Consider the following 25,520-nt stretch of genomic DNA (forward strand, 5'->3'; position numbering starts at 1 on the left):
ACATCAAAAGCACAACACTCCGACAACATAACAATACTTGCTTACAATCTCAAACCTCACACCAAAAATATCTCCTTACAAATTTTCAAAGTCCAGCGCTTGATCACTTAGATGAGTGCTCAATTTATAGGAAAATGGAGGTGGTTTGGTCATAAATGAGGGTACTGACTGGCCTTCCAAACTTAGAGTTAGTTTCCATGGAGGAAAGGAGGAGAGGATAGGAGGTTACTTAACTCATTCCCTATCAAATTTCGAGCTCATAGGAGATGATAAGTGTGGGAATCGTCTAGAATACTCCAGAAGATAAGAATATTCCTAGAACCTTATGAAGAATTCACTCAATCTCTCCCAACGCAAGTCAAAGTGGGCCTAAGTGCACTGAAATTCACCCTTACATGGGTCTACTTGCACTGAAGTGCATTTACCTCTAACTAAGGTTGTGCTGGTCCCTCAAGGAGGCATTTTTGGAGGGTTTCAGGCCAGGAAACTTTCAAGGAACAAGGCATTTAAAGTGATGAATTGTTTAGGGCACGTAGCAAATAGATTAGGGTTTGATGAGACCTAATAATACTGATATGAATGTTGGGAGTGATGTTCCCAAATGGATCTGTAACATCTGCCCCCTAAATCATGAAGTTGAAAATGGTAATGTTGAGTGATGTGCTTTATAATGTGATGAGGAGGTTTCAAAGTAGATGGTGATCTGCATCAATTACAATACATAATATCATGATATTTTGGATTTTTCATGAATTGCTGAGGGAAGGCATACCCATGCTCTGCATATAAACTTTTCATTACATGTACGTAGATAGTCGTCTACAGATATAGACCCATGATAGGATGACCATCTATGTAAAGCCATTGTACAGATGATTTAGTACTTTCCTGAAATCGTAGCCCGGATGGATGAAACTAGATCCAAGGTCTTATATCTCGTTCAATCATTCACTCTAGTACGAGTCTAACCATGTGAATATGTGATCTGAAGTCAAACATGGAAAGACACCGTTTGATTACCAGCCAATGATGTAAGTTGTTAACAGACGCGAGAGAAATCACCAATAATGATAGTGATCCTCAAGGTACTGCAGTACATTATGCATGGTGTGAATGGATGTTTTGATGTCAAACACCATACAAAGTCTTTCAGTTGAAGGCTAGTGATTTCAACCTATCATCGGAAGTGAGAAACTTGCCATTGATGTATGCAAGCCTCAAGGTACTAAAAGGGTGTTTCTAAGTCAACTTCTTGGATAATGTGCTAATGTTGATAAGAAGTGACTCATCGCAGGAGGGCCTTGATGTGTCCCACAAAAACGACATGAAATGAGTGTAATGAATTTTGGAGATGGAATGTGACTGACGACACAAGGTTTAGGAATGGCAGTCATGAAAATGAAGGTTTATGAGTATTGCAAAGGATGAATTTAACTGAGTGACTTCTCTTGAACATGTCGGTGATACTGAAGGAATTGGCAGCATTGATCCAAAACCAAAGTAATGGATGGTATGATAGACCAAGGTATGATGACCATCAAGCAGATTACCCACCCCAAGTAGTCACAATGATGAAGTGAAAGTGTCATGTTCAAGAACGACCTGCTGTCATAAAGTGGTTTACCCTTTTTGCGATTTTTCCCAGTCATTGCTAACCAGTACCTCTTTATTTTTTATCAAGATTGAGGAGGATAATATATGCTTGTTGTATAATTCCACCCTTCGAGTGAATCCATCGCTATGTGATGTTTTAACAAGTCCAATGAAGGTGAAACTCGGTCTTGTCATGATGGACAAGTTTGTCGCTATTTGATGTTTTAATGTGTTTAACGATAATGATAACTCGGTCCTTTTCATGTTTAGAGAGTTTGAAAAGGGAAAAAAAGAAAACTCCACAAGTTCTTTTTCGTAAGTTTGTCTCTCAAGTCCGAAAAAGCGTACAATAATACGAGAGATAAACTATTGACCATATTTGATCAACATATTCCTTTTTCATAAATAATCTATCTCAGTCCGGAAAAGGGTTAAACTTATACTGAGTAGATATCATTTCCAATCCGTTAACGAGCTGAAAAGGACAAGCACTAGACAATCTTTTCATATTTCGAGAGTCTGAAAAGAGCTTAAAGAGGACTCCAAGGGGATTCCTTTTTCAATGTTTAACAAAGCTCGGAAAAGAGATAAAAGTATGCTCTGTGGTCAAAGTATAATTCACGATCGTGCAAGTCAAAATCTGTAAGTCAGCTATAAATCTATTCAAAGTAACACCAAACAGATCAAACATGCCTGTTTCATTAGTAAAAATAGGCAAATACTAAAGTTTACTCATTTAATGATCATGAAATAAACATAAAACAAGAATTTACCATGTCATTTTCACCATTTGATATTTACCATTCAATTTGTGCTTTGAACCAGTCTTTTACCTCGATCTTCAGCAACTGATTGCCAAAGGATCTGTCAATCATATCTTGTTCCGTCTAGACTAGGTAGAAGATCTACCCCTCCTCTTTCTTTTCATGTCACTCTTTTACAATTTTAGGCAATTTTTTTGGGTGTTTAGGGCCCCCGGGGTTAGAATATTTCACCCTGGGATCAACACAGCCTTCTACATCGAAAACTGCATTGCAGAGCACCCAAACAAAATGGTACCTGCTCTGCAGTGCATTGTCTCCTTGCATAGGCTATGCTGGGTGATTTTTACAAATTTGTTTCACTTGTTTGGCCCAAACTTTCTCTAGTTGTTTGCATGAAATGGATCCTAACTAAGATTAGGGTTTGATTTTAGGCTTTCATCGGATCAAAATGTCTATTACTTGGTGAGAAAGAGAGCATGAAGAAAAAGACATGGTTTTTCTAAATGATCTAGGTACTGTTGAGGCCCTCAGAAAGTTGGGGTTTCTCAAATAATTCAGGTTATCCGGGATGAGGCAATAATTAGAACTATTGCAGTTCTTAGTTCATGCATGGGATCCAATGGATCAGGCTTTTCACATAAGAGACAAAGTGGTCCCTATTATGATCGATGATGTTTACTTTCTTATAGGGTTGTCAAGAAGTGGTGCCCCATTTCTCTTTCAGGTTCTTCCCATAGGGGTGAATCAGTGAGGGACTATGTTCGACAATCTTTTCGGCTAGGTACATAGCCTAGCAAAGACGAAAAGACAATCATCAAAGATATTTGTGATTTGCCTTTGAGACCAATCCTTTTCACTATCACAAAGTTGGTAGGTAGTGTGACACTTCATCTAGCGAATAGATCATACATGCAATATGCACTTGAGTGTCTTGAGCCAACTATATTCAACTAGTGTGAGGTTGTACTTTCTTCACTGAAAGAGAATCTGACAAAGGTAAAGAGTGGTAAGACGAATAATTTTATCTATGGATCACTCTTAAATCACTTTTACCTTAGAGAGAATTCCATTGATGCAACCTCAACATGTAACACTGGGTGTAGCTGGTCCCAGAGATCCACGGATGTAGAGGTAGGTCGAATTGATGGCTAGACATGATGGTCCATCATCGATCACATTTTCTACTGCATTATTCAATTGGCTCGATAGAAAACACATTGTCATTGAGGAGCATACGTAGGGATGGATTTTCATGGAGATCCAGAGTTGAGTTTACCAGTGGGCACTCAATGGGGTGCTATATGTAAATTGTTGTTGACCAAGTGTTTTTGATTTTTAAGTTTCTACATGTTTTTGTGTTTTTGATGTTTCTAGGACTAACTAAAATCATTCTCATGCATACAGATGTTGGTACTATTCAACCTATGGGACATCAACAGGAGGTAGGTGGACCAACACGTAGAAATTTCAGGAGGGCAGTTCTCTAGGATTTGGATTTGGCCGAGACACTGGCAGAGTTGTAGGATCATATAGAGGGGTTAACCCTCGGTATTCTGGATATCTGGATCGAGGAGTTACCTATGAGGCTGCAATGCCATACTATTGGTGTTCTTGGCTGTTGGATGTGGCTATTGAACATGATAGCTCAGGCTGTGACATGTTATCATGAGCATCACTAGGTCTACTTAGGATGATTTTTGTATGCATTTTGAGTTTTTAGGTTAGATGACCAAGCACGTCTTGGACACAAATTTTGTAAAAAAAAATTGTATGCATTTTGAGTTTTTAGGTTAGATGGCCAAGCATGTCTTGGACACAAATTTTGTAAAAAAATTTAAACATCTATCTATTTTTTACTTTTAGAGTTTTTATATATATGGTTATGTGCAATCTGATTCAACTAATGATGTGAATTAAAAATTTACTTTTACATATGTCACAAATGTCTGTTTAACACATAGTTCGCTAATGAATCAGTTAATGTGTTAAAGTTTCTGGAAATATGTTGATATTGAATACACTCAAAATGTCTTTCCAAAAGATGAACTCTAAGGAACATACAAAGAATAGTTTGGTTTCAGATGGTATAAATGTTTGTTAGTTGCAGTACGACGAGTTGTGAGTCTAGCCTAATGATGATTCGGCGAATGCCAAGTGAAATGGCATCAGAGAGAAGTTCGATGAATGCGCTATACTCAACGATATTGTTGGTAGAATGACCAATAAAAATCCCTTGAAAACTCAAGCACCATCGGTGTAACCAACAAATGGTTCCAAAGATTCTAACATCTGCAACAAATGCAAAGAGGATTACTTAGCCACATAAAAACTCTAAAAGATGCACTGACACACACACATGTGAATAAAGCATATATACAGTGATTTTTACTACACCCAATTAAGCACAGTAGTGTTTGAGATACAGCCTGTTTTGGGGCTACAACAATGGAATTCCATCATAATCCACCAACTCGTAGGCACCTTTTCCCAAAACATGCTTGAGAATATAAGGGCCCATCCATAGTGGTTCAAATTTTCCTATTCCTAGTTTATCGGCTTCCTGATCATAAAGCAAGACCAGGTCTCCTTTTAAGAAAATAGGAGGCTTGACATTTCAGTCATATTACGCCTTGATTCATTTCTTATGCACTTCGTTAGCCAGTGCAGCTTCACGACGGGTTTAAGAGATGAAATTTCACATTGTATCGACAAAATTGCCTCCAGACCATACACCAATTGAAAGGGTGTGAATCTAGTTGCATTCCTTACCAAGGTTTTATATGCCCACAAAGCAGAGTACATGATTAAATGCTAGTTTCGTTTATGAACCCCTACATTATTTGAAGTATTCTCTTTAGGACTTTGTTGATGGCCTCAACTTGTCCATTAGCTTGCAGGTAATAAGGAGTAGAACTATCATGTGAAATTCCTAACTTAGCAGTTAATTTAGTCATCATGTGACTATGAAAATGTGACCCATGATCTATAACTATACCCTTTGGTACACTAAACTGGGCAACCACATGGTTGAAAAAGAAAAGTGCAGTCATCTCACCATTGTTGTTTAATGTAGGAATCGCCTCGGCCCATTTTTTGAAATAGTCAACGACAACTATAATGTACCCATGCCCCCTAGCTGAGTGAGGGTTACATGTCATGAAGTCAATGCCCCATTTGGCGAGTGGTCCAACAATGACAACATGATGCAATCGTGCAGGTGGTAATCTATCTTTACAGTCATAGATTTGGCATGCATGACAGATTCTAATGACAATACTGCAATCTTTGAATATGGTAGGCCAGAAGTAACCAGCACAAAGAATCCTCTGTGCGGTAGAATAACCAAATAAGTGTCCACCACAAGCACCTAGATAGAAATAATTCAAAACTTTCTCGGCTTCCTCATGTGTGATGCACCTCCGTAAAATCGTATTGATACCATGACGGTAAAGAGTGTCACAAATTATCAGATAATATTTGGCTTGGCATCGGATATGTCACTATTACGAGCGAGAGGTAACCGGCTGAAAAGTTTGGGTCTGGAGATAAATCAATATATCTCCATACCACAGGTCAGATAATGAAATCAGAAAGAGAGACTCATCCAGAATTGATGGTTCTAATGTTGAATCAATGGTATCCGAGGGAAGGTCGCAAAGAAGTTTGGTGAAAACTAGAGATTTCTTTAATTTGGATTTGATGAATTCCAAATCAAATTCCTGCAAAATGAAGATCCATTTTGAGTATTCCCCCCCAAGCAATTGACGTGACAAAATATATGTCATAGGGTTTCAATTCGAAATGACAGTGGTCTTTCAGAGCAAGATATAGTGGTGAAATCTCTGTACCACTTGAACAACAGCCAGAGCTAATTTTTCGATGTAAGAGTACTTAACTTCTGTATCGTTGAGATTGCGGCTCTAATAATATATTAGATGTTAAATCCCATCTTCTTCTTGAACTAAAACCATTCCAATGGTTGTATCTACAACATCGAGATACATGAACTAGTCGTTTTGATAATTTGGGGAATACATTAATGAGGCTCTAATCAAGGTATCTTTAAGAGCATCAAAGGAAGCTTGACCAGGTTGTGAATACACTAAGCCAGTGTAAGTCTAAGCCATTCTATTAAAAGGTAAATGGCCTGAGGTTTTTGGACTCCAGGCACACGTGGTTGTTATAAAACTATTTGACAAGGCTGAATCTATAAACCTGAAACTTGGGGGTTTGAGGTTGAAGGACCAGCTTGCACAGGTTGAGATATAACAACCTGAGCTTGTGACTATGATAAAGTTGTAACAACAGGCATTGTAGGTATGGATGAGACAGATTGCGTAGGTTGTGATGGATGCACAAGCCTAGGTTGAACGGGCATTGTTGGCTGCCACTAATAGACAGTCATTCCAGGCTGACCTAAAGACGACTTCATACCGACATATGGTTTCCCCCCAGAAAATGGATGATAAGGAGATTATGCATATTGTTCTCTGTATGGGGGTAGTCTAGTGTAAAGCAGATACATAGGAAAATAACCAGATGAACCAGCTTGATATTGACTTGATGGGTCCAGTTGTTCAGTATCCATTAATGATGAACCATATAAAATTCCTATAGAGGACATTAGTGAAGACCAAGGGCTAGAAGCAACACTTGAGTGGGTTCCAGATAAAGATTGGTAACCCGACGGGACGCACAAAACACCATACAAATGTGACTTAGGTGTCGTAGTAAAAGTCGAAGAGGTTGCGATAAAAGATTCTGCCGTAGCTATAACAGATGGTACATTCTGGGATGTTGACTTTACCATAATCAAAAGTCCAAATAAATTTCCTAACAAATCAACGAGTGTCTGAAAGTAATCAAGATCAAAAGGAGTAGTAAAATGAGGAGTATGAGGATATAGATAAAGTCCAGTTCCAAAATGGAATGGAGTTCTGGGTGTTTCTACCTCAGGTTCCTCTTCTATTAAAATCAAACTAGGTGGAAGGATTTCACCGTCAGGTCCATAATAGATTTCCAGTATTTGTTCCTGAGGTAAAGAGGAAGTATTGACAGTTATGGATGTCTTAGGATGTACTGGTTGATCTTCTTCTAATATGGTAACAACTTCTGATTGTTCAACCTCAAGATCCAAGTGTTCTGGTAAAAGAAAAGGTTCAGGTTTGGCTTCTTGAACACTTTTTGGTTCAGAAGTAACTTCTGATTGAACAGTGATATTTTCAGGATCAACTTCTGGTTGAACAAATTCAGGTTCAGAAGAAATTTCTTGTTGAACAACTTCAGGTTGAGAATCAACTTGTTATTGAACAACTTGGATTGCCATTTCACTAGATTTAGTTCTAGTATCCTCAGGTAATTGTGGAGATTCCACTTCAATAATTGATGTACTAGTAACTGTAGGAGTAACTGGGGTCACAGTACTTACTGGTATAGGTGTTTCTAGTAATTCAGATGAAGAACCAGAAGTTTGTGAAGTACTGGATTCAGTCAAACAAGACTACTTTGACTGGATAGGTGTAGCTTCGGGCGGTAAAGGCGGTTTACTCACTGTCCTCCACGAACGATGAGGTAAGGGTTGATGTTCCTCCATGATTTTTGATTTATTTTATTACAAAAAATAAATAAACAAAAAGGGGTAAGCTAGGAAAAAGGTTTACCAAGCAACTGTGAACTACAGAATACCTCCCAACGAAAAGAGAACTATGGGCAGTCAATCTCCCTGAATGTTGTGTTCGGTGTATCAAAGTGTACAAGGCGCCCGACTCGGTTACCTAAGGATGGATAGCAACCTAGTGTTTTCCTCCCATATATACTTGAAATTATGCGGAGGCCCAATCTGTATTAGCACTGTCTAATGCGAAACTGCACAGTGAGAGCATTCCTTTATACTTTATGTACTGTAACATCGCCCTATATACTCGAAGGTACGTGGACGAGTTATGATATACTCACGTACGTGGAATGAGGTATCAAACTCGGAATGTATCGCAAACAAGTCAGCGATAGCTGCTATATTTTACGACTTCGGAATACGTCTCTAGCCTAGAACCTCTAAATGTTTTGCGTTAGGTGACAATGCTCCATTAGGTTAATTGAGGTTAATTTTAATTTGAGCTTTATTAAGAATTTGCCTTTCAAGGTTCACCACGTGATGTATTTGAAATTCCTAGAATGAAACTAGTATGATAAGAATTCTTTTCATTCAATTTGATCAATGCAAACCTTAGCTAGCAGGGAGAGCAATCAGATTATTTTAATCAAAGAACAAAGAGCACATCTAATGCAATTTCCCTAAACTATTCCTATGAGCACACTCAAACTTTTCAATGCATAATGCAAATTTTTCTTTTCAATTCCCTTAATGTTGAAATGAACAAAAGGAAACTAATGCACATACAGTCAATCAATCTTTTTGCAAGAATAAAGACTTTACGACAGTTCCTTTTCAAAAGAAATGAAGACTTTTATGACACTTTCTTTTGAACAAAGATTAATCGACTAAAATCTAATTTTGACAATGAATTGATAGTGATAAAGAAATCATTTAAGAAATACTAAACAATCAAGGCCAAAGTAGGGCTAGCAAAGTGTTATAGACATTTTTGGGCACTACAACCCCAAGCATAAATGTCCATAAACTAAGGGCTCCTAAGTCCCTAAAAGTGTTGTTTCATACCCTAAAGGAACAAGGTCAGCTGATTACATCATCTCCTAGAAGTTCCCCATGAAAAACTACTCAGAACTGGTCAAAATTGAATCATCTCACTTGCTCCATGGCCAGGGTGCGATGCATCGCACCTTGTACACACGGGAAGTGCGATGCGTTTCAAAAAGCCCTTCTATGGGGTGTGATGGACGAGAGTAGACAAATGGTGGAAGCAGTTTGCTAAGTGGATTATCTTGGAATCTTCCAGAAACTTCTCCTGTGACACTTGCCTCTCAGAATCGCCCAAGGATGAGTAAGAGATCAATGAGATCTCCAAGTGGAAGCAAGAACTATCAGAGAGAAGACACTAATCAAAAACCCAGAGCTGACTCACACCTCTGCAAATATCTATATATAAATCTCTCATCCCAGAGATCCAGAGGTTGGAGGCTGGAATTTTGCATCTTGTAAGGAATTGTTGTTGGTTTCTTGAGGCAACATCATAGTGTTGGGTGATCTAAGCTTTGCATGAGGTGAAGAAGGGCTTACTTGCTGAGAGGATGATGCTAGGTCAAAACAACTGGTTGTAACTCTCTTGGCTCTTTCTTGATTATCAATAAAGCTATTCAAGTTTTCCTCCATACTCTTGTGTAATTTATGTTTTGTGCATTTGTATGGTCAATTTACATATGATCCTAGATTGTTTATGATAATAGATCCATGTTCTTGTATAGTGTTATGTTGCTTTGATTCTACAGGTACTGTGTGAAGCTGGGTATACAAGAAAGCAAGTAGCAAAAGACTATCAGAAGAGAGAGGAATCGAGCAAGGAACCAAGCGCAAGACAGAGGTTGGTCTCCTTTATTCTTCTCTCATCTATCTTTCATAAAGGAAAACAAAAGTAGTTTTACTTTGTTTCTTTCTAAGGTAGCTACTCGCCTTAGTGGGATTAGCAGTTCTGCATAGACACTTTTCCCTGTAACAAAACGGCGACTCCGCTGGGGAGCGACTAGGTTGTTTGTTTATCTACATTTGTTTACTTTATAAACTTACAGATGGAGCCTGAAGTTGAGCCAGGTAACCTTCGAACTACATTTGCTATGCAAATGCAAAGTAGATAAATGCTGCTTCAATCAATCTCTGGGTTTTTTTTATGAATTAAACAACTGATTTACAAACTCTCTAATTTCCCTTGTGGTGGCTCTAGTAACCTCCTTAGATCTACCCCTGTGATTGATTTACTTATTACCACTTGCTCGGCCAAAATCCCTGAACTGAACTGCAAACTGTGACCCGGAACCCAATCAAAGTCTCGTACCTGGTCCAGCGCACTGTCTGTTCTATGAATCTCAAATTCAGCGCACTTCCCGAGTGTAGTAGGTGCGCTGCATTTCAAATTCAATGTGTTATAGGTGTGCTGATCAGACAAGACCTTGTTCCTAAATTTTGGTTTCTGTGTTCACTCTTTTCAGATCTATTCAGGAGTTTTGTTGCCTGTAGTCAGTGCAACTCTGTTTGAAACCCCTTTCCTTGTTGTTATTCCGCCTCCATTGTGCAAAGAACTATAAATGTTTTTATGTATTTGTTGAGTCATTTTCAGTTCTCCTTTACAAAAAGGTAACGTAATTGTACTGTCGTTTCTTGATTTGAAAGTGTCGCAAGTGTCGTTTTCAGTCATAGAAGAGAATTTGATAGTTCTTGATAGTCAATTACCCTGTTACTATTGTATTCGATCTGAATTAATAGTTTTTCTAGTGTCGAAAGCAAGTTTTCATTTCCAAATCGCAAAGTGTTGTCATTGTCTTCATTTTGATTTTGAAAAGAAACTTGTTAGTAATTGTTGCTTTGAAAAATAATTCAGATTTGCGCATTAGCTTTCTTTTTATCATTCACATATTAAGAAGGCTAAAAAAAAATACATGCATGTGCATTTGCATTTAGACTATTTGATTGCTTTGATTTAGGACAGTGCATTTAGTGTGTGCTCTATGCTCTTTGCTGAAAGAACGCCATTTCTCTTTCCTTAGTAGCTAGGATTTTCATTTCACAAAGAAGATAAAATGACTGTTTATCATCTTAGATTGAATTTTAGGAATTGTACATCTACATCACGCGGTGAACCTGAAAGGCAAATTTCTTAAGCAAGATCAACTATAAAATAAATTTAATGAATCTAACAACGCTTTGGAACCTAACGCACAACATTTAGAAGTCTAGGCGAGAGACGTATTCCGGGATTGTAAAGCCTAGTAACTGTTGTTCTCACTGTTGGTTGGGTGATTCCTCCACTTTGAGACGATAAGTGCTAGTACGGACTTGTGCTCCCACGTACCGTCGAGTATATTTTGGGAGACCACAATAGGCTTAATCCTTTATCCATAGGAAGCCGTGTCTGCCGCCCTATCGGTCGCAATGCACTGAACACAACATTCAGGAAGATTGACTGCCGTACCGTAAAAAGTACTCTGCAGTTTTGCGATTGGTTTGGTAATCCCTCTGCCTAGATTTCCAGAGCAGTCCCTTTTGTTCCTTTTCAGACTCCTTAACGGAAAAGGTCCATCTGAGCACTTGTCACTTCAGGCTCATTAAAAATCGAAGGCGACTAGAGTCATCTTTTGTTTTTTCTCGACTCTTAAAAATTGAAAAAACAAGTTGTGTCAAAGCGTCTAAAATTCATTTAATTTGGAATCATTTTCCCCTTTATTTTGAGTTGATCGAGTAATCCGCAATCGTGGAAGAAAGTCAATCAAAATCGTTAGAAAATCTTTTGGATAGACTAGATATGTCTGACAACCGTCGACATCCAGGACTGTGTCATCTGACGCGGCAGCGGCAGAGCCTCCTGCTGCTACTCCAACGATGTTCACCAGTATACCATCTGTCCCGGTAAGTTATCAACAACAAGCCGGAGTCCAATCAGGGACTGTTGCGATGACATGGTCAGTTCCTATTTCTTCATCCGGATTATCATCTGGTATTTCTTATGTTGAAACTCAACAAATTGATCCAATGTGTCTTCAAAGGCCAATCTACCCCTTAAGTACTGGATTGCCACCATATGGAGGGCAGTATGCCTTTTCATTGTTCCCTCCCGGAGAACAACCATATGGGAGTTTACAACAAAGTTCAGGTCAAATTGGAATTACATCCAGCGGTTGGGTACCAATACTGCCTCAACGACCAAGGGTTGTATATTCAACGCAACCAGTCCACCCCGTGTCGAATATTCCCACTATACCTGCTATGGTGACTGCATCGCAAGTACAAGCGCTACCTGTTGTATGTCAACCCCAAGTTTCTCAGGTTGCAATACAATAGCCTCTTGTCTCAACGACTCAATCACAACCTCAGGTTAGTGCCTCCTTATCTAGAGCGATTCAGGCTCAAACAAGTACTATGACTCCTCATCTTGGTCAATCATCCAGTATTGGACAACAGCAAATGGTCCAACAACCATGGCTGATTCAATCTCAACAACCGCCATTCCAGCAATCATATCAAGGACCTGAGCAACAAGTCTTTGTAAGTAATGGGCAACCGCATTTCCAAAGCGGTTATCAACAACCATATTATAATGGTTATGCCCATCAACCTTATCAAAGTTACCAGCATCAAATACATTATGCTGGTATGCAAAGACCCACTGCTCAGGCGATTCCATCTTATCCTGGGTATGCTTCGCCTAACCTAAATCAACAGTTTCCCTTTGTAGCAACTCTAGAATTACCAGATCTAAACCGACTGACGAATGATCCAATTGCTTATGCCCCTTGGTGGCCGACGATTCTGCATAAACTTCCGTCAGATATTCCTAAATTTAATGGAAATCCGGGTGAAGACTCGTCGAATCATGTGATGACCTTTCATCTGTGGTGTTCATCAAACACCCTAAACGATGATTCGATTAGGCTTCGCCTTTTTCAGAGGACGTTAACTGGTCCGGCAGCAAAATGGTATATCGAATTACCCAGAGCTTCGTTTGACAACTTCAGTGCCCTAGCCACAACCTTTTTAACCCATTTTCAGTTACCAATAAGGTACGAAACAGGAACAGAGCTTCTTACCAATTTCAAACGGACAACAACCACTCACATATCTGATCATATTCATGAGTGGCGACGTCGTCGTAGAATGGTAAAAACGTACGTTCCTGATCAGCTTTTAGCTGAATGGTTTATTAAGTCATTATTACCTTCCTTTACAGAAGATGTGGCAAAGGGAGGAGTCGTCACTGAAGAGAAAGTTATTGCTCATGTGTAATATTTAGACTTGATTTATACTCAGTCTGGCACGCTCTACAATAAAATCCCTGACGCTCCCAGACCGGAATTTTCCGTTCCTCCTCCTCCTAAATCGAACAATGACTCTCATGCCAACGATGGCGTGATTGGTACTACAAACACGAAATCAACAAAGGCTACATCTAAAAAGGCCCGTAAGATTTCTAGTCAAAATGCAAATGAGGAACTTCTTGCCTCGGAAGTAAATGCTGTGTTGACCGACAAAGGCAAACAACTGAAGCAACCAGGGGGCAAGAAGAAAAAGAAAGGGAGAAAAAAGAAGCAGGATGAGTCATCTCCTGAAAAACCTTCTGCAAACCCTTCCGGGCAAAGGAAACCGCCTGTGGGGTGTCAGATATGCGATGAGGATCATCAGACGAGATATTGTCCACATAAAGCTGAAGTTAAGAAACTCTTTAAGAGTTCAAAAACCTCAGCGGTATTGACTGATCCGTTTCCAAACTCAGGAACCAAACTGGTTGCTAATCAAAATGCTTCCCGATCCCAAGTGCTTATGTTGTCTATCTCAAAGCAATAAAATGATGCTTTTACAAGGAATAAAGATTACGGGAATCAACACCTATCAAACAACAAGGCTAATGATCAACCTAGTAGTTCGACAACAACTTCAACCGAAGTTGTGCCACCCATCATTCCTAAACTAACGATAAATCCGCCAAAGGGAGTAGTACACAAATCGACATTTAATCCTCGTGCCAAAGTAGCACAGAATTATAATATAGTAGAGGACCTGGCCCAATCGCCGTCCGCTATGTCGACACTTGATGTACCGCAAAATTGCCTCTCCCGAAAGCAGGATCTATTATCAGTAATAGGTGGGATTGACCCAACAGATTCCAATCTTGTATCCTTTAATCACAAAGGATATGACCCTCAGTTACCAGCTCAACTAGCTTTCCTTATTCAAGTGAAAGCCCTCAACAAAACTGTTCATCGAACAATTATTGATGAGGGTGCATATACATGTATTATGTCGATGAGTTGCTGGAAAAATTTAGGCTCACCACCCTTGTCGCGATTATCAACAATGTTAAAAGCATTTGATGGACGATCATACACTCTGTTGTCGCGCAGATTGGCACGACAACGCTCGGATCGGGGGCTGTCACTCTGATCCCCGATCCCTCCGTTTAAGCCTGTCTACCGCGGCTAAGGGGGGTAGACCCTGTGAGATGATGAGACCAACTGTCGACCAGTTGGTTGGGAGACACGAGATACGATAATAAAAAGCACTCGAAAGATTTGTTTAATTTAGCAGACCAGTGCCTTGTGGAGTTAATGTTTAAATGATTACTTGTTAAATGATATAAAAAGATAGACCATGAACAACAATCATCTATCATCAGCTAAAAACACAATGCTCTTAGAATGACAAAAACGATATCCGGCAACTGAAAATTTTGAGAAGATAAATGCTTAAAATCACCACAAGAATCGTACATCATTTACCAGATATTATGTTCGCATCTCGGCTTGAAAATTTTAGATTTCAGCATAAAAGATATAACGTGAAAGCAACTGAAACTGGCAAAATAAAATTTCCGCAATTTTTTTTTTTTTTTTTTTTTTTTTTTTTTTAAATTTTTTTTTTATTTTTTTTTTTTTATTTTTTTTTTTTTATTTTTTTTATTTTTTTTTTTATTTATTTTTATATCATAAAAATCTACTAAAAATTAAAACCTAAACAAAAAATTAAAGTTAACATCTACATATGAAATGAATCTAATTAAAATAAAACAAAATTTAAATCTAACTAAAATTAATCTAAAAAAAACATAAAATAAAAATAAACTATATAATACTAAGAACCTAAAACTATACAAACATTTTTATGATTTTTTAACTATATGAAATCTAACTAAACTCAATACTAAAAATCTAAACTATAACATTTCGATTTTTTAATTTTTTATGAATCTATGAAATCAAAATCTAACAAAATAAGCTCAAATCAAAATCTAAAAAAAATCTACGTAAATATACAAAACCAAAAATAAACTAAAGTCAAAGCTACCCTAGACCACGCATATACAATGGAATACGGCCTGCAATCAAAATATGTCACGGGCGGAGGGTTTACAATGGACCGAAAAATGGAACAGCACCTACGCTAGCAACTAACCCGCAGACTACGCAAACACACGAAAATCATTCAAATACGCTCAGATTTAAACGATACCTCTGGCGATGACCAAATCTGAAAACGTCAATGACTAGCTGAGCGATGAATTTACCTGCTGCGATGGATTGTTATTCACCTGCGGTTTCCAGATTTTCTGACGGCGGACAGCTTATGCCTGCGGGTACCTTGCTTCCACGTAAAACCTGCATATGCTGAACGATGCTGCCTGGAGCTTTCACGGATTTGCCCAGAATCGTGATGTCGGCTCAGAGATTGAATGCATGAAATATTTTCAGGGGACGGCGGCGATTTAAGGAGTTTCTTGCATGAATGCAGTGGCAGCTTTCACTGATCACGCCCTTCTCTCTGCGTGCTTCTCTGCCCAAAAATCCAGCGTATAAATTACGCCATTTGCTGTGCGACTGACGGCTCAGGAAAAATAAATCTGCCACAGTTAAATATGCAGCGAATCTGCAATCACATCATGAGATCTGTCTGTGACGCATCATCCTTGAGAAAATGGGTGGGTGCAATACGTCCATATGAACTCTACAGCCTGGCTACGCAATCTCATGTGGATGTCAAGCAGGATCATCTAAAATGCATGGTGCTACACCCCCAGTCTGGACCACATGATGCTTTTCAGAACATAGATAAATTGTTGCTTGACGGGATTACGCGGAATGACTCCTGCAACAATAAAAAGATGGCAGTCTTGATGAAGAGCCTGCAATTTCAAGGAAATAAAACCCTAACGAAACAAAGACTGAAAACCCTAATGAAAAACTGTACAGAACAAAAGCTTAAAACCCTAGAACAGTTTATTGATGTACAGATTTGGCAATAAGAGCAGAATATTTTCGAAATATCAGAAAAACTTGAACTTCACTGTGAATCATAAAGAAAATCTCTCCATGTAAAACACGCAATAAAATTTAAAAGATTAACCCAGGGCACAATCAGCTGGGCTCTGCACAGAAAAGCCTGTGGGAGTCGGCTGGTTCAGCCCAGAACTTCCCCAAACGCCCACCTGTACCTTTTACCTAAAGATCTCCTGCACACTTCAAGCAAACATCAGTAAAGAGGGCAAGAAATGCTGCTAGATCTCAAGGAATAATGGAGATACCTGCCATTATTCCAGAAACCCTACAACACTCAAACCCTAGCACGTGAGCAAGATACCTGTACTCACAATGCTCTGAAAAATCAGCTATTTTAAACTGCTGAAAACTGAAATATGCAGGAAAAATGAAAATCTCACAGCGATTCCAGAGAGTAACACCAGCCAGTTTTGAACCCCAAAGTCTTTTTATTGATCAGAAAATCAGATTTACAAGAGAGCTTTCAGTACAGACTCACAGATCAGATAAGCCCTAAAATGACCCCCTAAGACCCTATATAAAGGAAATGATCCCAACGGCTAGTTTTGGGTGATCCATGTTGAAGCGATCTCGACCGTCGATGAGGGTTAAGGCACCCCTTAATCTCATCCGTCGATTTTATTTAAAAGCTATTTTTGCATGCATTCACAAAAATATTATTATTTTATTGCTTAGGGTTTTTGCTTTATGTTTTTTAATTTTTTATTATTTTTTTAATTTTTTAATTTATTTTAAGATGGATCATCAAACTAAGCCGTTTGGATCATCACCTAGGACCTAGGACTTAAGACTCATGAGGGGATTTACAACATTTTCAACCCTCAAGACACATTACATCATGATTTTTACAAAATTACACCTTAAGGGACAAACCCATTTAATACAGACCCTCATAAACCACCCAGTTCTGCGACACCACGATAATCTAGCAGATCAACACACTAGGATTCTCCTAAAGTTCTAATGACAAAATCAATCCCGGCTTTGGGGTCAGGTTTGAAGGAAAACTTTGCCGATCCGTGGATCGGTGAGACAAAAAACCTTCCGGGACGTAGATTATCATCAGAAAGTTAGGTCCACCTAGGCAAATTACATACATGACTTCATGTCTGCTAAGATTATTTACAATTAATACATGCAGACTGGGTTTACAATCAGAAAGATCAAACTGCTGATGATGGCATGGCACGGACATGCTGATCAGGTGCTGCTTCTTCTTGTCAAGAAAAGACGGGGTGCACTGCATGGGAAGTTGACCAGTAGGGGTCAACACACTCCATACGGGATTTTAAGTAACTTGCAAGTTGAACTAGGGGGCAAAACAGTAGAAATTGATGTTGAAGTAATCAACGGAAACCTCGATTACAACATCGTACTAGGAAGGCCCTGAATATATGCCATGGCCGCAGTTGTGTTGCCCCACTTCAGGAAGATTGCATTTCCCTTTCAAGGAAGAATTATAATCATCGACCAACAAACATTTCTCCCCAATAGTTCACAAGTTACGGGAAGCATTCCAATGATCCATCGAAGCAATCATTCGCTTCAAAATATCGGAGTAGGTCTCCTAAAAGACCCTGCCTTAATGGGTACTTTTTCCCTACCGCCTCCGAGTAATCTGGCGGAAGTGGCCATAGTGGAAACCTGCAATATGAAATCTTCTATATCTAATGGATTCGGAAGATTCCTAAACATTTTGTCAGCATGGATCATTTCCATTTTAGAAATATTGTAGCAATCAATTTTCTTGGCCTGGGGGGCAAACCCAAATCAATGCTCATTGAGTGTTTGGATAGATAGGTCTAAGGAATATGGCACCTCTTTAGATCCTTGGTCGCATGTACATTCTACAGACGAAGGAATCATTCAATCAATGATGATAGGAGAGGCACCATGGGAAGATTACCACCATCACTCCCATCTTCTGGATTACCACGAAGATTATTCCAGCAACCTTAATCATCCATCAGTTTTTGACTTTCTATGAAATACTGTAAATATGGTGGATTCCGAGGACGGTTCTTATCTCGTGTCGACCTCGTTAAAAAATGAAACAAGGAGTCATGAGGATAGTTCTTTTACTGTGTCAACAAACGACCCCCTTTCCAAATCGAGTCTTTGATTATGATCTCGTAAAATCAAAGTCGAGTCTTTCGAAGACCTCGAAGGTAAACCTTCATTCCAACCATCGAGTTGAATGCAATGAAGCTTGGGGGGCATGCACCTCGATTTGCGTTATTATGCTGGGAGCATGCAAACTTATCACGAGCAATGTTTCTGCAAAGTTCAAGCTCATTAAAAAATAAACCTAGCCACGAGCAATGTTTCCGCAAAGTTCAAGCTCGTTAAAAAATAAACCTGCATCGAGCAGTTTTAACGCAGACTTCATGCTCGTTAAAAAATAAACATAAGCAATGAGCAAATGTTTCCCCCAGCGTTTAAGCTCAATAAAAAATGAACCAATTTCCAGTAAATAACCGTCGTGAATGTAGTACTTCAGCCTTTAAAGCCTTGGTCGTGTTCTCATCATCACCTCCACTCTGTATTGGCCGATCATTCACCTCCATTTGATTGTTTACCCCTTTTGAGGAACAACTGTGAAGAGTGATCCTGTTAGCCATCCTTGTAACACTACCGTGATTGGAAAATTCCAAACCTTACCTGGAATCAGCTGCTACCCAAATTTATCACTCGTTCCTCAAAGACGAGTCTCCTTTAATCTCTTTTCAACTGACTCGTAAAATGTGAAAAGATTGTCGAGCCATTGGCCTCTCCAGCTCGTTAAAGGGACCAGAAGTGCTATCCCTCCTTTAGATTTTAATCTTTTTGGACCTAAGGGATTATTACACAAAAAGATCGAGCACTTGTTTTGATCGGATCGTTAAAAGTATCGAAAATTCATCCCTTCTGTATTGTTTTATACTTTTTCGGACTTAAGGGATTAGATGACGAAAAAGGATTTTTAGAGTTTCCTTTACGTGCCCTTTTCAGACTCTCTAAAATCGAAAAGGACCGAGTTATCTTTGTCGTTAAACTCGTTAAAACCTAATAGCGACAAACTTGTCCATAACAGACAAGAACGAGTTTCATTATCGCTAGGCTCGTTAAAACATAGCGATGGGTTTTCCCGAAGGGAAAATTATAGAACAAGCATATGTTATCCTCCTCAAGCTTGACAAAAATAAAGAGGTACTAGTCAGCAATGACTGGGGAAGAATTGGGAAGAAAACTTGAAGAAACTTTGTTGGTAGCAAGTCGCTCTTGAACATGACACTTTCGCTTCGCATCCAAGTCGGGTTGGGTTGTTCCATTCACTAGTCACATCACCATGGTCACATCACACCATCCACATTTGGGGTTAATGCTACCAATCCATCATGTCAGTGTCACCGATATGTTCAAGAGAAGTCACTCAGAGAATTCACCTGTGTCTCACCCGCTGCAATACATTTACGCTCCATTCTTTCATGACCGCCACCCTGAACCTTATATCACCAGACCGTTTTCACCTCCATTAAAATCATTTGCTCCGTTTCGTGTCATTGATGTGGGATTCGTTAAGGCCCTCCTATGATGGATCGCTTCTTGTCGACACCAGCCCATTATCTGAGAAGTCGATCTAGGAACACCCATTTCAGTACTTTGAAACTTGCATGCCTCAATGGCAAGTTTCTCACTTCCGGCGACAAGTTTACATCAATGGCCTTCGACCGAAAGATTTTGCGTGGTGTTCGACGCCAAGTCCCTTATTCACACCACGTGAATTGTACTGCAGTACCTTGAGGATCATTATCGTTATCGGTGATTCCTCTCGCGCCTGTTAACAACTTACATCATTGGCTGGTAATCAGGCGATGTCTTTCCATGTTCGACTCCAGAACATCTCTCACATGGATCGACTTGTACTTTGAGTGAAGATCGAATGAGATTGAAGACCCCGGATCTAGTTTCATCCATTCGGGCTGCGATATATATTCAGGAAAATAAAGACATCAAATGTACATCATTGCTGCACAGATAATCATCCAATCTAAGGGATGATGGCTCTACCAGAATCATCAGTCTACACTCAGACGATTGTCTGTCCTATGTACATGAAGATGAATTTATAAATCTGAGCATGGGAATGCCCGCCTCAGCTAGATCATGAAAATATTATGAAGATAATGTATTGTTTGTATCTTATTACAGGTCGCCTTCCAGCTTGAAAAAACTTCGGATCCTCATGATAAAGCATTTCACCCGACATCAAAAAGATTAACAACCTCATGCTTTAGGGGGCAACTGTTATAGACATTTTTGGGCACTTCAACCCCAAGCATAAATCTCCATAAACTAAGGGCTCCTAAGTCCCTAAAAGTGTTGTTTCATACCCTAAAGGAACAAGGTCAACTGATTACATCATCTCCCAGAAGTTCTCCATGAAAAACTACTCAGAACTGGTCAAAACTGGATCATCTCACTTGCTCCATGGCCAGGGTGCGATGCATCGCACCTTGTACACACGGGAAGTGTGATGCATTTCAAAAATCCCTTCTATGGGGCGCGATGGATGAGAGTAGACAAATGGCAGAAGCAGTTTGCTAAGTGGATGATCTTGGAATCTTCCAGAAACTTCTCCTGTGACACTTGCCTCTCAGAATTGCCCAAGGATGAGTAAGAGATCAATGAGATCTCCAAGTGGAAGCAAGAACTATTAGAGAGAAGAAACTAATCAAAAACCCAGAGCTGACTCACACCTCTACAAATATCTATATATAGATCTCTCATCCCAGAGATCCGGAGGTTGGAGGCTGGAATTTTGCATCTTGTAAGGAATTGCTGTTGGTTTCTTGAGGCAACATCATAGTGTTGGGTGATCTAAGCTTTGCATGAGATGAAGAAGGGCTTACTTGCTGAGAGGATGATGCTAGGTCAGAACAACTGGTTGTAACTCTCTTGGCTCTTTCTTGATTATCAATAAAGCTATTCAAGTTTTCCTCCATACTCTTGTGTAATTTATGTTTTGTGCATTTGTATGGTCAATTTACATCTGATCCGAGATTGTTTATGATAATAGATCCATGTTCTTGTATAGTGTTATGCTGCTTTGATTCTACAGGTACTCTGTGAAGCTGGGTATACAAGAAAGAAAGTAGCAAAAGACTATCAGAAGAGAGAGGAATCGAGCAAGGAACCAAGCGCAAGACAGAGGTTGGTCTCCTTTATTCTTCTCTCATCTATCTTTCATAAAGGAAAACAAAAGTAGTTTTACTTTGTTTGTTTCTAAGGTAGCTACCCACCTTAGTGGGATTAGCAGTTCTGCATAGACACTTTTCCCTGTAACACAAAGGAAACAAAAATTCATTTCAGAGACAACAATCATTGATCTTTCAACAAGGAAAAACATAAGGAAATTTGGGAAAAATCAAGTCAAAGGTGGGATTTTTGACCTAAGGAGGATCAACACAGCCCTGAATGGGAGATAGTGTACTTTAGAGCATTGTCCTCAAGCCAAGGGTGCTCTCCAATGCTCTATCTCCTAACCAAGCCTGCATTGATGCTAGAGAGGCCATTCTAGGGGCTTTCAAGCACAATTTTTACCAAAAAACACTTCAAAAAGGTTGAAACAAAATCAATGGAAGCAAGTAAAGTCTACTAGGGTGTACTAGGATGAACGTAAACCACCTGGAATGATGATTTTTCCCCAGCAGATTCACCAATTTGTTATGTTGAATTTTGCATCTACAACTAAATACAATTTCCCTAGGTGGGTAGCTACACCTAGAACAACATATTTAAAGTGTTTATCCTTTTTCTATAGAAGATAAATAAGACAAGGGACCTACTTGTTATCGTTCACTTTCCCTTTGTCTCCTTTGTGTGGCTCCCATTGCTCCTTCTCGAACTTAATCCACTGGAAAAGTACCTACAAGCATAAACATAGGACAAAAACCAATCAAAGAGAGAGATCTATCTACTATAAGAAAATGGAATCGAAATCATTTACATATATAATCATCATACATAAATACAAGAATATGGGAAAAGGTGTAAACAACTTTATTAAGTATAGGGAAGAGTTACAACCATGAAGTCCGATCCAATGTCACTCCTCCAGCTTGAGTTCCATCCAACATCACATCAAAAGCACAACACTCCGGCATCATGACAATACTTGCTTGCAATCTCAAACCTCACACCAATAGTATTTCCTTACAAATTCTCAAATTTCAGCCCTTGATCACTTAGATGAGTGCTCAATTTATAGAAAAATGGAGGTGGTTTGGTCATAAATGAGGGTATTGAATGGCCTTCCAAACTTAGAGTTAGTTTCCATGGAGGAAGGGATGAGAGAATAGGAGGTTACTTAACTCATTCCCTATCTAATTTCGAGCTCATAGGATATGATAAGTGTGGGAATCTTCTTGAATGCTCCAGAAGATAAGAATATTCCCAAAACCTTATGAAGAATTCGCTCAATCTCACCTAGCGCAGGTGAAAGTGGGCTTAAGTGCACTGAAATGCACCCTTACATGGGCCTACCTACACTGAAGTGCATTTACCTTTGACCAAGTGTGCTGGTCCCTCAAGGAGGCATTTCTGGAGGGCTTCAGGCCAAGAAACTTTCAAGGAAGGAGGCATTCAAAGTGATGACTTGTCTAGGGCATGTAGCAACTAGATTAGGGTTTGATGAGCCCTAATAGTACTGATCTAAATGTTGGGAGTGATGTGCCCAAATGGATCTGTAACAACCTTTCTCTCGTTAATGTCCTTTGGCACCTTGGTCTCCCCCTTGCGTGAAGGGACGTACTCGGGAAACTTAGTGATAGGGTAAACACCCTGGACTTCAACTTCCTCCACTTCTATCCCCATGTCCTCATCACCCATTGGGATGTCCTCAATTTATTCCTCCTCCTGTGCAGTAGGCTTGTCCTTCGGTGGGTTTCTTCTCGGCAATGCACGCACCGGTATCACAACCTGATTTCCCTTCTTATCCTTCGTGCTCTCCTTGGTTTGGGTCAGCTTCGGTCTAGGTGTCCGTGGTGATTTGGAAACTTTAGCTAATACCTCTGCAACCTCTGGAGCCACTCTCTCTGCCTCCCTAAAAACCTCTGGCACATCCCCCTCGGCCATCACTGCTTCGATGTCCATATCTTCTGTAGGTGTTGACATGATTCTATGCAATAACTCCTATGTCTCCTTTGGCAATGTCTCAAATACTGAGCTGGCTATCCAAGCTTCGAAGTTTTCACGATTCATGAGTGCCTAAGAGCTCAACAACTCAATTTTCAAAATTCCAAGTGTTTTTTGTTGGGCTTCCACCTGTAATTTATAGGACATTTTGAATTCAAATCCAACCATTCCCCCCACATTCGGTTCATTAATGCCGGATTGGTGGCAAATTTTCAAGGATCTTACCCATAAAGCTTGTCTTAAATGCCGGCCACTCACTCCATTTGGCCGAATTTCTACTGTCAAATCATGAATAGTGACTTTAACGGTCACTTTTCAGCTGACCTATGTGATTTCTCCCTTGGTAACATAGTTCCCTTTGCACTGTCGCGAACCCTGTGACATTTTCTCACTCCTCAAAATCCTCCAATCATGCAGTTCCCCAACCTGGGTAGTGTAGTTTATAGTCCTGCACCTCCTTTCAGTTGCCTAGAGCACTAAGACTATGCTACCCTCATATAGTCACCTGGCTAGATCACCGGTGTATGGCTTCAATCAGCTGCCATTCACCTTTCCTAGGAAGGGATCTCCATTCAATTTAACCAACTGAACTGCTCCACCATCGGTAATCTCCTTAATGACATAGGGCCCTAACCAGTGCATTCTGAATTTTCCTGGAAATTTATTAAACTTGTTGTTATATAACAAAACCAGATCATTTACCTTAAAGGTGGAAAGCTTAATGTGCCGATCATGCCATGCGTTTTCGTGCTGCTTTTGGACCTGTTGGTGAAATCCAGCTAGAAATCTCTCTTCCTCAAGCTCAGGCAACTGTGTGAGCCTTTCTTCCAGGGCTCCACAATTCGTCATACCCATTAGTGCCACTATGCATAGACTAGGCACAATGTATTCCATGGGCATCACTGCTTTAACACCATATACAAGCCTAAAGGGTTTCTGTCCAGTCAACTTTTTGCATGTCATCCGATAGGCCCATAGTACCGCGGGTATGTGCAGGTCCCAATCACTTTGTTGAGCATTGCAAACCTTGGTCAGCGTGTTCTCCAACACCTTATTGAATGCTTACACCGTCCCACTAGACTGTGGGTGATAAGGCATATTTTTCTGGTGATATACCTAAAATTCTTCTGTCAGCATGTTGATCATCTCGTGCAGAAAGTGCGTACCACAATCGCTCATCAGAATCTTCGAACATCCAAATCGCGTGAGTACATACTCAAATAGGAACTTCATAGCAGTCATGCCTGTTCAATCCTTCACATGTTGTGCCTCCACCCATCAAGTCAAATACTCAGTCGCGGTGATAATGTACTGTGCTCTCGTCTTCTTCCCTCGGGGCTGAATGGGTCCCACAAAATCTATCGCCCATTTCTCAAAAGGTTGTAACATCATATGTGGATTCAGAGGCAACTCATCTCTCTGTGATGGCCTACCAGTCCTTTGACACACATCACATGCCTTATAGTAAGCTTTCGAATCTTGATGGAGGGTTGGCCACCCCAACCCTGCACATAGAATATTATGCACGGTCGCTCTTCCTGCATAATGGCCTCCCATGGCACCCCCATGAGCATCTGCGAGGATACTACTTCTTTCAAATTCTGGTACATATCGTTGTAATACTTCATCAGATCCCATTTTGTACAGATGTCCAACAATGACAAAAAAGTCTGCTATGCGTACCACTAATTCCTTCTTCTACTAGACAGTGTAACCTTTCGGGGTGATTCTTGTCATTAGGAAGTGTATGATGTCTTCAAAGTGACCATCCACAATGCGCACTGCAAATAGCTACACGTCAGGCAATCCCTCCTTCAAATTAGTGGGCTCTTCCCTCATTTCGATGTGCGATAGATGGTCTGGTCCCGCGTTTAGCCATCCAAGCTTCACAATAACCTCAAAATAATACTCCTAGAACAATAACAACCACCTATAGATTCTCTCCCCCAACACAAGCTTATTGACCAGGTATTTCAACGTGAAATGATTCGTATACATCTTAAAATGTCCACCCAATAAATAGTGTCTAAACTT

The sequence above is a fragment of the Pinus tabuliformis genome, chromosome 6 (genome assembly GCF_031772625.1).
Source record: "Pinus tabuliformis cultivar Carrire ecotype Pingquan chromosome 6, CPIR1, whole genome shotgun sequence".
NCBI lineage: Eukaryota > Viridiplantae > Streptophyta > Pinopsida > Pinales > Pinaceae > Pinus > Pinus tabuliformis.